Source organism: Gopherus evgoodei, chromosome 2, assembly GCF_007399415.2.
Source record: "Gopherus evgoodei ecotype Sinaloan lineage chromosome 2, rGopEvg1_v1.p, whole genome shotgun sequence".
In the NCBI taxonomy this organism is placed as follows: domain Eukaryota; kingdom Metazoa; phylum Chordata; order Testudines; family Testudinidae; genus Gopherus; species Gopherus evgoodei.
The window spans coordinates 83846422-83859888 of NC_044323.1; the positions used below are offsets into that span (position 1 = coordinate 83846422).

The 13467-nt window shown below is 45.1% G+C and overlaps 1 protein-coding gene across 6 annotated transcripts in view; it reads right to left on the bottom strand.

The window, feature by feature from the left end:
• MYRIP (myosin VIIA and Rab interacting protein) overlaps nt 1–13467 on the bottom strand; it is a 400451-nt gene that overhangs the window by 96073 nt on the left and 290911 nt on the right. Inside the window, exon 1 of one of the 6 annotated variants that reach the window (XM_030551211.1) lies at nt 5609–5671. The exons of the other annotated variants lie outside the window; for them this stretch is intronic. The gene's annotated coding sequence lies outside the window, so the exon portion shown is untranslated. Of the gene's footprint in view, nt 1–5608; nt 5672–13467 lie in introns of those variants that run through there. 6 annotated transcript variants of the gene reach the window in all.

The following is a 13467-nucleotide window of genomic DNA, read 5'->3' on the forward strand; positions in this document are numbered from 1 at the left end:
GTTCATGTGCATAGGAGAGGAGAGAGGGAGGGATGCCCACTATTAGTTGTAATTGCTCCTAGCTTAGGACAGCATTCAAATGCTTGTTTCCTTTAAATGAACAGTTATTAAATTAATACTCAAGAAACCATGTCTTCAAGTTGATAATCTTCCCAACTACCACTCTGTTCCTAAGCTTTCCTTTATATGGTAGAAAAGCTTGCAACAAAATTACTTTTGTAACATTTGGACTGACTTCCTTGACCCTTTTCAATGCTCCTTTTGGCTGAACTGTAGCATGGAAAATGAATTAGTATCATTAGATAGATGATGATCTAGCTGTGAGCAGAAGTCACCAATCCACGCTGACTTTTTTTTCTTTTACATCTGTCAGCAGCCATCGATACCACTGACCACAACAATAGGGACTTGCCTGCAGCTGTGGACGGGACTGGATGAGACTGCACTTTAGTGGCTCCACTTTTTCCTCTCCAAGGCTGTACTCACACTAGGGAATGTTTATGAAAATTCCTAACACTGTTATCACCAGTGTATCTGCGGCAGTGTTAGCAACATTGGGAGCGCTAGCAAAAATTGCTCCATGGCTCTGGCATACATTTTAGCACCATGCTAAGTAACTTAGCGTTGTGCACTAGAGGCATGTGTTCACTAGCCACCATGCCATCAGGTCTCATTACCACTTCTATGAAAGTATCAAGCTCTTGCAAGTTAGCACCATGAATTCTAGTGCTGAGAGTATCACAGAGCTACCAAAATTGCACGTGCAGGTTTATGGTAAGCATAATGCTTTAAATTTCTGTATAGGAACTCAGAGACAGTGAGAAGGGCAGATATGATAGAGCTTGGTAGGGAATGGTTTTCTCATCTCATGAACACTTTTGTGTTTTAAAAAAATGTCCAATGCTGCATCAGGATGAACTTAAGATCTTTCAAAAAACATTTGATGAAAATATTCAGAGAGAGAGAGAGCGCTCCACCCCAGAACAGCCAGTAAACTGGAAGTCAGGATACTTGACTAGGATGTGGGAGATTCAGGTTCAAGTTCCTGGTTTGAATCAGGCAGGGGTTCAAATCCCTGATCTGCCTGATTCAGATCAGGGACTAGATCCAGGTGAGTTCCCTGGTCACCAAGCTATTCTGCAGTGAAGCACTCTCCTTCTCCCTCCAACCCCCTCCCCCCACCCCAAATTCCATGCTGGACCCGAGAAACCTTTTCCAATTATAATTTGGTTAAAACTGATATGTTCCTGCAAAAACTTTTGGTTTAGATGAATCCAAATTTTCTAACGAAAAACATTAAGTCAAAAATTTCCTGACCAAGCCAGCGAATGACTAAAAATGAGGCTTGCTTGCCTACGCCACCACATCTGGTTGAGGAGCAAAAACTGGGAACAGTTTTGAAACTTCCTCAGTTGTGAGGGTTGAAAATTTGTAAGAAACCTTATAATCTCCCTTTTGTGATAGTGAGCCATAACAACTCCAAATCTGTGCTTCTATTCTGCATGCATTCTATAACAAATTGCAATGACTCTTCTAAAGCTTTTCAGCCTCTTAACCTTCAGATAAGTCACCATGTCCCTGCTGATTTCTACTGTGAAGAAAGGATTTGGAGAAGAGAATAGCCATCCCTATGGATACCAAAATAAAGGATTTATTCACAAAAGAAATATGGACACTTTCTGCTCATTTCAAAATCCTTTAATGTTGGTCTGTATTTTAAAGCCATGGCTCTTCTACATACTGCAAAAACAGCTTTTCTATGTGACTAGAATTATGAAAAACTGCATCATAGCAACCACCAAATCTTACACTGAAGCACTTTCCTCCTCTTATCTATATTGCAGTGTGTGCAAATTCTTTCCATGAAATAAAAAGTTCATATTTAAAGACTATTAGTCATACACACATAAAAGAAGCAGCACTGGCCAAAGTTATTTATTTGTATTTCTGTGCTACAAAGTCAGCTATGTCTGTATATGCAGACAGCTCTAAAATCCAAGGCCATTATTTATGTTACATAAAATCATTAGAAAGGTGAATCACATTTCAAAGCCTTTTGTTATTGAAACAACATTGTGGGTTTGGAATCAGTATTACTACAATATGTAAAAATTATTAGTCAACTTCTGTTCAATAAAGAAAAGCTTGACAGAGTATGAGCGATTGATTTTTGAGAGAGAGAGAGAGAGAGAGAGAGAGAGAGAGAGAGAGAATGAGGCACTAATAGAATAATAGACTCAGAGCAAAGGATAAATCTGGGCATTCTGTGAACAGGTCCTGTAGCTGCTGCCTCACAGCACGATCAATACTCTCCAACCCTGGCCTGCAGTACCCACCTACTCATTCCAGGCTCTCTCCTGAGAAGGAACAACTGCAAGTTGTGCTGTGTGATTGTGATGTGAACAAAAATTCCCTAGGGATGAGATCTCCTAACACACTTTTTCCTTATGATCATAGGGCAAACATTTGAAAGACTTCACTCAAACATTTCTACAAGCAGTCAAAAAATCCATTACACAACATGCAGGAGATAAACAAAGCGATTTATCATTTAACATTCATAGTCTTCTAATAACATGACAAGTTAGGGGCACTCATTTTCATTAAAGGTCAGTGCAGCCAACCCCTTTCTCTAGATCTCTAAATGTTAACACAATGGAAACGGAAATGATGCTCATATTTTTAGAGGCTGTTCATAACATAGTTTAAACTGGGAGAAAGTACACAAATTTTAGAACAGTGACAATATTCAGTGACCATCATAGTGATTAGGAGTAAAATTTCAAATGTGCTTAAGTGATTTAGCCACTTAATTGACTTGTGAGCTCAGGTGCTACTGAAGACTTTAACATACTCACAAGTTGTCTCAACCACATGTGAAAGTGAGGGAGGAAATATATAGTCTGAATTTCATCCCTGTTTATGTAAGCTGATAGGGACTCATTTTCAGCTCAGCCTTAACTGGACCTGTATTTTTACAGGCGCAAAGGTCATTTAGACATTCAACTCCCTGAATATGCCCCCCCAAAACATCAAAGTGACCTAAATTGCCGGTGCAAAATGGTACAGTAGAACTTCAGAGTTATGAACACCAGAGTTATGAACTGACCAGTCAACCACACACCTCATTTGGAACCGGATGTACACAGTCAGGCAGCAGAGGAAAAAAAACCCACTGTACAGCACAGAACTGTGTTAAACAAACCACCAAAAAAATAAAGGAAAAGTTTAAAAAAAGATTTGACAAGGTAAGAAAAAGGTTTCTGTGCTTGTTTCATTTAAATTAAGACGATTAAAATCAGCATTTTTCTTCTGCACAGCAAAGTTTCAAAGTTGTATTAAGTCAATGTTCAGTTGTAAACTTTTGAAAGAACAACCATTTTGTTCAGAGTTATGAAAAACCTCCATTCCCAAGGTGTTCGCAACTCTGAGGTTCTACTGTACTTGCAAATATTTGTGCCTGAAAATCCACTTGTCTGTCCTGGCGAATCCCTAAATACTCAAGTTAAATCTTTTTATGTACATTTTATGTCATCCTTTTAGGGCACCTTAAGTGCAGTAGCCCTTTGTATCTGGATGGATCTGCACAGAAGAATGTCTTGGCTTTTTCAGCTTTACTGATCCTGTTATGGCCCTTTCCCCTCACCATATAGGGCACCTTCTCAAGTTTTCTGATTCCACGGTGGAAATCACACTGTGCATTAAATTATGCCCTCGGTTACACCAGTGCAACCTCACTGACTCCTGTGAGGTTTCACAGGTACAAATGGAGTTCAGAAATTTGGCTCTATGAACACTAAATAACTAACTAGATGGTAATAATTATGTAGTAATATACTTTTTCAGGTGTTTATAACTCAGTTACAAATTTTCTCCTAGCTTCTTAATTCATAAGACTGGAAACAATAAAGGACATCAGGGCAGACCCATTAGACTCTAATGATTAGAGTAAAGTTAGTAATATAAAAGATCTTCATAACATTACCAATAAATATACCTGAAGGGCCTTCAGCACTTTAATTAGCCTTGAAAGCAGTCAGATATTCAGTAGCATTTTTCCAAACATTGATGACCAGAAAAGAAAGAATTAAGTTCAATAGAAACCAAATTAAACTGCTACTGAATACAACTTTTGTGTATTATAAAAAAGGCTTTTGAATTATTGATATATATACTGTTTTAAAGTAGTCTGACACTGAATTAAGAAGCTGAGAAAGACCCATATACACACCTACAGTGGTCACTATTTAAGAAGTTTTCCGCCTTTGCCAACAGCTAGTGTATCTGACATGTCACAGTTGCCACCCAGGGCTAGTACAGGAAATAGAGGGAGCTATGTGGCATCAATTGACAAAGAATGCCTTTATAATGGAAACCACTGCATACGGGACTGTGACATTTATGCTTCAAACAAAGGGAAATAAAGAGTTCAGATTGAAATAGGAGATGGAGCATTTCACAGGAAGTCAAGTATCAGAGGGGTAGCCGTGTTAGGCCTTGGCTACACTGGCGCTTTACAGCGCTGCAACTTTCTTGCTCAGGAGTGTGAACCCCCCCCCCCGAGCGCTGCAAGATACAGCGCTGTAAAGCGCCAGTGTAAACAGTGCAGCAGCGCTGGCTGCAAGCTAAACCCCATCAGGATGTGGAGTACGTGCAGCGCTGGGAGAGCTCTCTCCCAGCACTGGCGCTGTGACCACACTTGAACTTCAAAGCGCTGCCGCGGCAGTGCTTTGAAGTTTCAAGTGTAGCCATACCCTTAGTCTAGATCTGTAAAAGCGGCAAAGAGTCCTGTGGCACCTTATAGACTAACAGACGTATTGGAGCATGAGCTTTCGTGGGTCAATTTCGTGTAGTCACCCACGAAATCTCATGCTCCAATACGTTTGTTAGTCTATAAGGTGCCACAGGACTCTTTGCTGCTTGACCAGGAAGAAGAGGGTAGCAAGACAAAATAGAACATAGTGTTCTTCATGTAACCCAGACTCACAGGTGGCCTTCTTGCCTTTGCTGACCACCTAATCTTGTTGACTTAATAATCAGAAAAAATAATATATGAACCAAGAATGTGAATTTGGGATGAAAACACAGGAAGTCAAAATTCTGATCAATAGAAATCGTGACAGATCTCATTCTTAGTTCAAGACAAATGGTTGGACAGATACATTTTGAAAGGTTGATGTCGTGGGGCAAGTGCACCCCGTCCCTTCTTGGGAGGAGGTGGGGGTAATGATGGCCCCATAGCTGAGTCTATACAACCATCCCTTGTCTATCATAGCTTGACCTAAGGGTAAAAGTCAATATGGCTGTCCTCTCTCAGGGCTGTGTGGCCTAGTGGCCAGAGTCAGTCTAATTGCCAGAGTCAGTATAATGGTCCTCTTCAGCAGGGCTGTTTGGCCTGGAAGCTGATGTGGGAAGTGGGCCACAACCTGTGGGGAAGAGAGAGGTGTGGCAGCTGGGCAGGGAGACCCAGTCCCTCCCTGCTCCACCAGGTCCTAGCTTAGGGCCCTGTCAATGGCAAGTATGCCCACCACAGGGTCAGCGGGGAATACGCCTGAAACACGCTGACCCCACGCAGCACAATAACTAGTCCCCTGGAGCTACTTCCTACCCTGTTCCTGATGCAGTGGCCCCAGTGTGTCTGAGCTCCTCGGTCAGTGCAGCTCCCAGAAGCCTGCGGAGTCTCAGCGTCCCTGGCTTCCACTGTCTGAGGCTTCCCTGGTTTCCAGGCTGGAGCTCACAGCATGTGTCCTCCCTCCTCAGCAGTCAGCTCTGAATGAGCCTTATATGTAGTCTCTAGCTGGAGCATGCGTCGCTCCTTGGTCCACAGAGTAGAGTTAACCCTCAATGTACCAGTGCAGAGCAAGTGTGTCCTGTCACAGTTGACTATAACAAGCAAGCTCATTCTCAGTTTCAAAGAGGGGTTTGGTGTCTGCTATACATTCAACAGGCTGATTCTGACCTGCAAGAGTGCACTGTGTCAATGGTTTGCATTGATATTATGAAGTAACGTGGTTCATTGATGTAATGGCTCTATTATGATAACTAAGTATCATGGATTGATGATATCATGACCAGATATGGTATTTTGCAGTAAATCCAAGGGAGTCTTTACAAAGGTCTTGTGTAACTGGTCTGCCTTCATTTTGATCAGGCTCTTGTATTCCGTGTTTGTTTGTCTACCTAGAGATATGGCAATGCATTCTCAGCACATTGCAGCACTGTATAAAATAAGGGTAAGAAAAGAACAAGCCAAACAGTACAGTGATGAAAACAATTGCCTTTTTTCTACCTTTTAAAGATTACTCCTTTAAATTGCTTATGGTACTTCAAAATTATTCCATAAACTAACCCAGAGGAAATAATCAAACCACACCAATGCAGTTAATGTTTAAGTCAATCCATTAACTTTATATCTATAGCAAAGTAACGGCTAAGATTTTCAAAGACACAAATAGCAGTTAGGCACCCAACTCTCATTGACTTTCAACTGCACTTTTGAGATTTCCCCCCTAAGAATCTGTCCTTAAAGGACCTTTCTTTTCCTGTCTGCTGTCTCTCCACTTAGGCTATGGCTATACTCGAGATTTACAGCGGAGCAGTGCACCTATGCAGGTGTGCCACTGGAAGCTCTCTTGTTTAGCTGGTCTAAGCCGACAGACGAGAGCTCTCTCATCGACTTAATTAATCTACACCAACAATGGTGGCAGCTATGTTGGGGGACAGCATGTCTCCGTGCACTGCCTGCCCCCGCAAGCGCTGTCCCCACAGCTCCCATTGGCTGGTTCTCAGCCAATAGGAGCTGCAGGGATGGGGGCAGCATGTGGATTTGCCTCCCCCCCTTCCCTGGCAGGAGCCGCAGAGACATGTCAGCAGCCAGCTGCTTTTGGGAGCGACATGGGGCCCTGGCATGCAGGCAGCTTGCCTGAGCCCTGCTGCGCCAGGGCCCCCGTTAGCTTGAATACTTGAATTGCTTTATGCTGCAATTTTAACACCACAGTACTTTGTTAGAAGTTATTTTTATATCCTATATATACACACACACACGGGGGCCAAATTCTTCCTTAGATGCACTCTAGAGCTGGCTGGAAACCGGAATTTCCATTCTGCATTAAATTCTGATCATTTAAAAAAAAAATCAAAATTTCCCATGGAACAGCAATTTCAACATTTTGTTTAGAAAATGTCAAAACAACATTTCAGTTCAATCTTTCTGAAACACTTCTGAGGCTCCTGAGCTGCTTGGAGCCCGGGCAACTTGGGGAGTCTGGGAGCTGGAGCTTTCAGATGGCAGAGGAGTTCAGGCAGCCTCAAACATTTCAAAAAGGCAAAAATGAAGTGTTTTGACTTTTTCAAAACAAATGATTGGAATTCCTGGTGACAGGAAATTTCAATTTCTCATTCTGTTTGGAAACAATTTGTTTAAAATTTCAGTCTGTATTGTGGTATAATTCCCCACTCTGAACCTTAGCGTCCAAAAGATGGGGTACCAGCATGAATTCCTCTAAGCTCAATTACCAGCTTAGAACCTGTAGCGCTGCCACCAACCAGGAATTCCAGTGCCTCGTACATTCCGGTCCCCCCCAAAACCTTTCCTGGGGACCCCCAAGACCCAGTCCCTCTGGATCTTAACACAAGGAAAGTAAACCCTTTCACTCACTATTGCCTCTCCCAGACTTCCCCTCCCTGGGTTACCCTGGAAGATCACTGTGATTCAAACTCCTTGAATCTTAACACAGAAAGGAAAAGCCACCTTCCCCCCTCCTTCTCTCTCCCCTCCCAGACTCTTCCTGAGAGAGAAAGTAATCCTAACAGAGAGAAAATTAACTTCTCTCCCCCGCTTCCCTCCTTTCTCCCCACCAATTCCCTGGTGGATCCAGACCCAGTCCCCTGGGGTCTCACCAGAATAAAAAAAACAATCAGGTTCTTAAACAAGAAAAACTTTTAATTAAAGAGAGAAAAACAGTAAAATTATCTTTGTAAATTTAAAATAGAATAGGTACAGGGTCTTTCAGCTATAGACACTGGGAATACCCTCCCAGCCTAAGTATACAAGTACATATTAAAATCCTTTCAGCAAAATACAAATTTGAACTCCTTCCAGCCAAATACACATTTGCAAATAAAGAAAACAACCATAAGCCTAACTCGCTTTATCTATCTAGTACTCACTATTCTGAACTTATAAGAGCCTGTATTGGAGAGATTGGAGAGAAACCTGGTTGCACGTCTGATCCCTCTGAGCCCCCAGAGTGAACAACAACCAAAAAACTAACAGCACACACAAAACTTCCCTCCCTCAAGATTTAAAAGTATCCTGTCCTCTGATTGGTCCTCTGGTCAGGTGACAGCCAGGCTCACTGTTCTTGTTAACCCTTTCCAGGCAAAAGAGATATGAAGTATTTCTGTTCTATTAACTCTTACTTATCTGTTTATGACAGCCTGGAAGGCTGCTGAGCAGTGAGGGCACCACGGAGCTGTGAATGATTTTCTGATGGAAAAATTTCAATTTTCCCACGGAAAATTTCAATTTTGCATAAAGTGACTTTTCCTGACCCGATGCTCTGTGGTGTGTGGTGTCATGGCTGGCTCCAGCCGGGTGGCATGGCTGCCTGTCCTCGGTGCTCTGGGAGGCACAACCGTAGCATTGCCAGCCACCGGTGCTCCATGCAGTGCGTTAAGGGAGTAGGGGGAAGTGTTGGATAGAGGGCAGAGGAGTTCGGGGAGGGTCAGGGCAGGGGGAAGAGGGGGGTTGAATGGGGGCACGAGTCGGGGGGCAGTCAGGAAGGGGGGGTTGGATGGGGCAGCAAGGGGCAGTCAGGGGCAGAGGTCCCACAGGTGGATGGGGTAGGAGTCCCGGGGGGCCATAAGGGAACAGGGGGGATTGGATGGGGCCGGCCCATGCCTGGCTGTTTGGGGAGGCACTGCCTCCCCTAACTGGCCCTCCATAAAATTTCAGAAACCCAGTGCGGCCCTCGGGCGGGCAAACTTTTTGGCCTCTGTCTTAGTCACTTCTGAACTGGGCTGTGTTTGAAACTTTGACCTACAAATGACAGGTACATATCCCATTGCCCATCCTCTGAGACACTCAGTCAAAAGTCTTTCTCCAAATATCAATATTTTCCTTATTGTGTTTAACTGAAATGGTAGAAATTAATGTAATAGCTACTGATTTCAGGTTAAATCAAACATGCTTCAGCTTTAAGAATGCAATTTCTTCTCTCTTTTCTTTTAACATAGAAATTTGAATAGAACACATAAGCTGTAGGTAGATGAATACTCTGCCAGTACTCATTGCTCTAAATATCTGGTGCTGGATTGAGTTCATATTCAGGTTTTGAACATTAATGTGTGTTAGTATCAAGGCTGGACAAAGGTAATTAGATTTTGAGGGTTATTCTTTTGTGTTTTTATTTTTTTTTTTTTTTGCATAGATTTGCTGCCTGTGAAAGGTGCTATGTTGACGTTTCTAGAGAATTAAGTTCTCTGTCTACTCACAAAATAGGTTAAGCATGGAGAGTGGCAATGTAAGCTTCCCCACACTGCCCCACTAACAAGCCTCAACCCTGCATCAGAGAGATCACCTATACTAGGGAGAGAATAATTAAGTTTAAATATCCATTCAGTCCCCACTCTCCCTATTGAGGTTACCAGCAAACTTTTACCAACAACCTCATTGGATTTTGTGCTAGGAAACCGTACTGATTAGACTCCTAACTCACTTCACACAGGCCGCCAAGCAGTCATCAGACAGTATCAACTTTTGTCATGATGAGGTTTCATGTTTATGCAGCTACAGTGGGCTAAAACCACTCCTGGCTTATGCTGGTGTAAACCAGGGCACGGGGCCCTCAGTGGTGGAAGATATGCCACAGGGCAGATTAAAGCAGCACACAATGGATGTAATGTCTCCTCCAACAGATGCCTTGCAAATGGCCTTCAAAGCCCAAAAAGCAGGTAGAGATAGTTGGAGAAGGTACACAGGGCTTGGCTACACTGGAGAGTTGCAGCACTGGTGATGGGGTTACAGAGCTGCAATACACTCTGTGTCCACACTTGCAAAGCACGGCCAGCGCTGCAACTCCCTGGTTTCAGCGCTGGCTGTACACCTGGTCTGCTTGCGGTGTAGCGATTCCAGCGCCGGTGATGCAGCGCTGGTCATCAAGTGTGGCCACCAAAAGCACTTTTATTGGCCTCCAGGGTATTAGGAGGTATCCCAGCATACCTTTTCAGCCACTCTGCTCATTGTTTCGCACTCCACTGCCCTGGGCTCAGGTGACCTGCCCTTTAAATGCCCCGGGAATTTTAAAAATCCCCTTCCTGTTTGCTCAGAAAGGTGTGGAGTGCAATCAATCAATCAATCAGCAACCATGCCTCCACGCCCCAAATGAGCCCCAGCATGGAACACTTCCGAGCTGCAGGACCTCATCAGTGTTTGGGGAGAGGAAGCTGTGCAGTCACAGCTGCGCTCCAGCTGTAGAAATTATGATACCTATGGACAGATATCAAAGTCCTTGCAGCGAAGGGGCCATGAATAGGACGCAGTGCAGTGCAGGGTTAAAGTAAAGGAGCTGCGCAGTGCCTATTGCAAAGCCCGTGAGGGAAACCGCCGCTCAGGAGCTGCCCCCACGACCTGCTGTTTTTACAAGGAGCTGGATGCCATACTTGGGTGTGACCCCACTGCCAATCCGAAGAGCACGATGGAGAGTTCAGAGCAGGGAGAAGTGGGGGAGGGTGTAGAGGAAGCCGAGAGTGAAGCTACTGGGGTGGAGGGAGAGACCCCAGAGTCCCAAGAGGCATGCAGCCAGGAGCTCTTCTCAAGCCAGGAGGAAGCTAGCCAGTTGCAGCAGCTGGAACTTGTTGGTGAAGAAGAAGCAGAGGAGCGGGTTCCTGGTAAGCAGCTTTTATTTTAAGGATGGAAATGTTTTGGGAGAGGAGGAGGAGGAGGAGGAGGGAGGGTTAGGGCTGCATGCATGCATGCCTAGATGTGGAATAGCCCATTGATTTGGTCTATCACGTCTCTGTAATCGGCCTCGGTAATCTCTTCAAAAGTTTCAGCCAGAGCCTGGACAATGTGCTTGCGCAAGTTTATAGGGAGAGCCACCGTGGTCTTTGTCCCAGTCCGGCTAACGCGTCCGCGCCACAGTGCTGCGAGGGGTGGGGGGACCATTGCTGCACACAGGCTAGCTGCATAGGGACCAGGGCGGAATCCACATTGCTGTAGAAGACCCTCCCTCTCTTCCCAGGTAACATGCAGCAGTGATATATCTGGCAGTAGAAAATCCTGTTGAAAATGTAGGGATAGCGTTCAGTGCAGGTCCCCCCCAGCTGCTCTCTGCTTTCCCCAATGCATAGAAACCCCAGTGAGCCCTGACACAAGCAGATCCCCTTCCCAGGTGAGTCGCGGCAGAAACACTCACTCCATTACTCACCATGTCTTCGCTGCTGTGGCCTCTCTATGCTATGTTTGCTATGTATAAATGATGCTACAAATAGTTTACAAACTACTTCACTGTGATAATAAACAATGTAGCCTCTGTATTAAATGTTTCTATTTCTGTTTTTTTAAGTGTCCTTGAATCCTCCGGCCCTATCACAGCCTTTTCAAAGACTACAGAACTTGAGGCGTAAACCAAGGAAAAGCAAAGAAGATTTGGTGAAAGCAGTTATGAATCAGTATGCCAGAGAGAGTAAGAGGCTGCAGGACTGGAGAGAGAAAATGCATGAGTGGAGGGAAACACAAAGCAGGAGAAAGGAATTGGCTACCAAGAAAAGCACAAAGCAGCTGATAAGCCTCCTGGCGCGCCAAACGGACTGTATGCAGTCTCTCGTAGCCATGCAGGCAGATCAGTACTGTGCTAACCCCCCACCCCAAAGCTCTCTCCCTTGTTCCCCAGTGTTTGCTCAAAACACCTTTCTCCAGCAGCCTGGTTCTTACCACCACCAGCTGCCCCCAACACCTGTACGTTCACCTACCAGCCCTGAGAACTACAACCCTTACCCTATGCACTCAACCCCCATCACCATGCAGCATATTAATCCTGAAGTGCAGCACGCATTGCACAGCAATCCAGGCATGACATATTCAAACCTCTGAATGTACAGTCCACCACCTTACCTCCCTGCCCTTTTATATACTGTATTTTGAATAAATGATTTCTTGGCTTTTAAAACATTTTTTATTATTGCAGAAAGTGAGAAATACTGTACCCCAAGGGAAAAACAGGCACAGCAAATCATTGTAACCACTGCACTTCACACCCGTGCAAGGCACCAAACATTACTGTTGGCTTTCAGCCTCAAATTGCTCCCTTAAGGCATCCCTAATCCTTGAAGTCCTGTGCTGGGCCTCTCTAGTAGCCCTGCTCTCTGGCTGTGCAAATTCAGCCTCTAGGCATCGAACCTCGGAGGTCCATTCCTCACTGAATGTTTCACCCTTCCCTTCACAAATATTATGGAGGGTACAGCACGCGGATATAACAGCGGGGATGCTGCTTTCCCCCAAATCTAGCTTCCTATAGAGACACCTCCAGCGTCCTTTTAAAAGGCCGAAAGCACACTCCACAGTCATTCTGCACCGGCTCAGCCTGTAGTTGAACCGGTCCTTGCTCCTGTCAAGCTTCCCTGTATACGGTTTCATGAGCCATGGCATTAAGGGGTAAGCAGGGTCTCCAAGGATCACAATGGGCATTTCGACGTCCCCTACTGTGATCTTGCAGTCTGGGAAAAAAGTCCCGGCCTGCAGCTTCCTGAACAGGGCACTGTTCCGAACGATGCGTGCATCATGCACCTTTCCCGGCCATCCTGAGTAAATGTCAGTGAAATGCCCACGGTGATCCACAAGTGCTTGGAGAACCACAGAGAAATACTCCTTGTGATTAATGTACTCGGATGCCAGGTGGGGTGGTGCCAGAATAGGAATATGCGTCCCATCTATCACCCCTCCACAGTTAGGGAAACCCATTTCTGCAAAGCCATCCACAATGTCCTGCACGTTACCCAGAGTCCCGGTTCTTCTTAGCAGGGTGCGATTAATGGCCGTGCAAACTTGCATCAATACTATTCCAACGGTCGACTTTCCCACTCCAAACTGATTCGCGACCTATCGGTAGCCGTCTGGAGTTGCCAGCTTCCAGATTGCAATAGCCACCTGCTTCTCCACTGGCAGGGCAGCTCTCAATCTCGTGTCCTTGCACCGCAGGGTGGGGGCGAGCTCCTCACACAGTCCCATGAAAGTGGCTTTTCTCATCCGAAAGTTCATCAGCCACTGCTCGTCGTCCCAGCCTTGCAGGACGATGTGATCCCACCACTCAGTGCTTGTTTCCCGAGCCCAAAGGTGGCGTTCCACGGTGCTGAGCACGTCCGTTACTGCCACAAGCAATTTAGTGTCTTGCGCGTCAGGCGAATCAATATCGTCTGACTCCTCACTGTCACTTTGGAGCTGAAGGAATAGCTCAACTGCCAAACGTG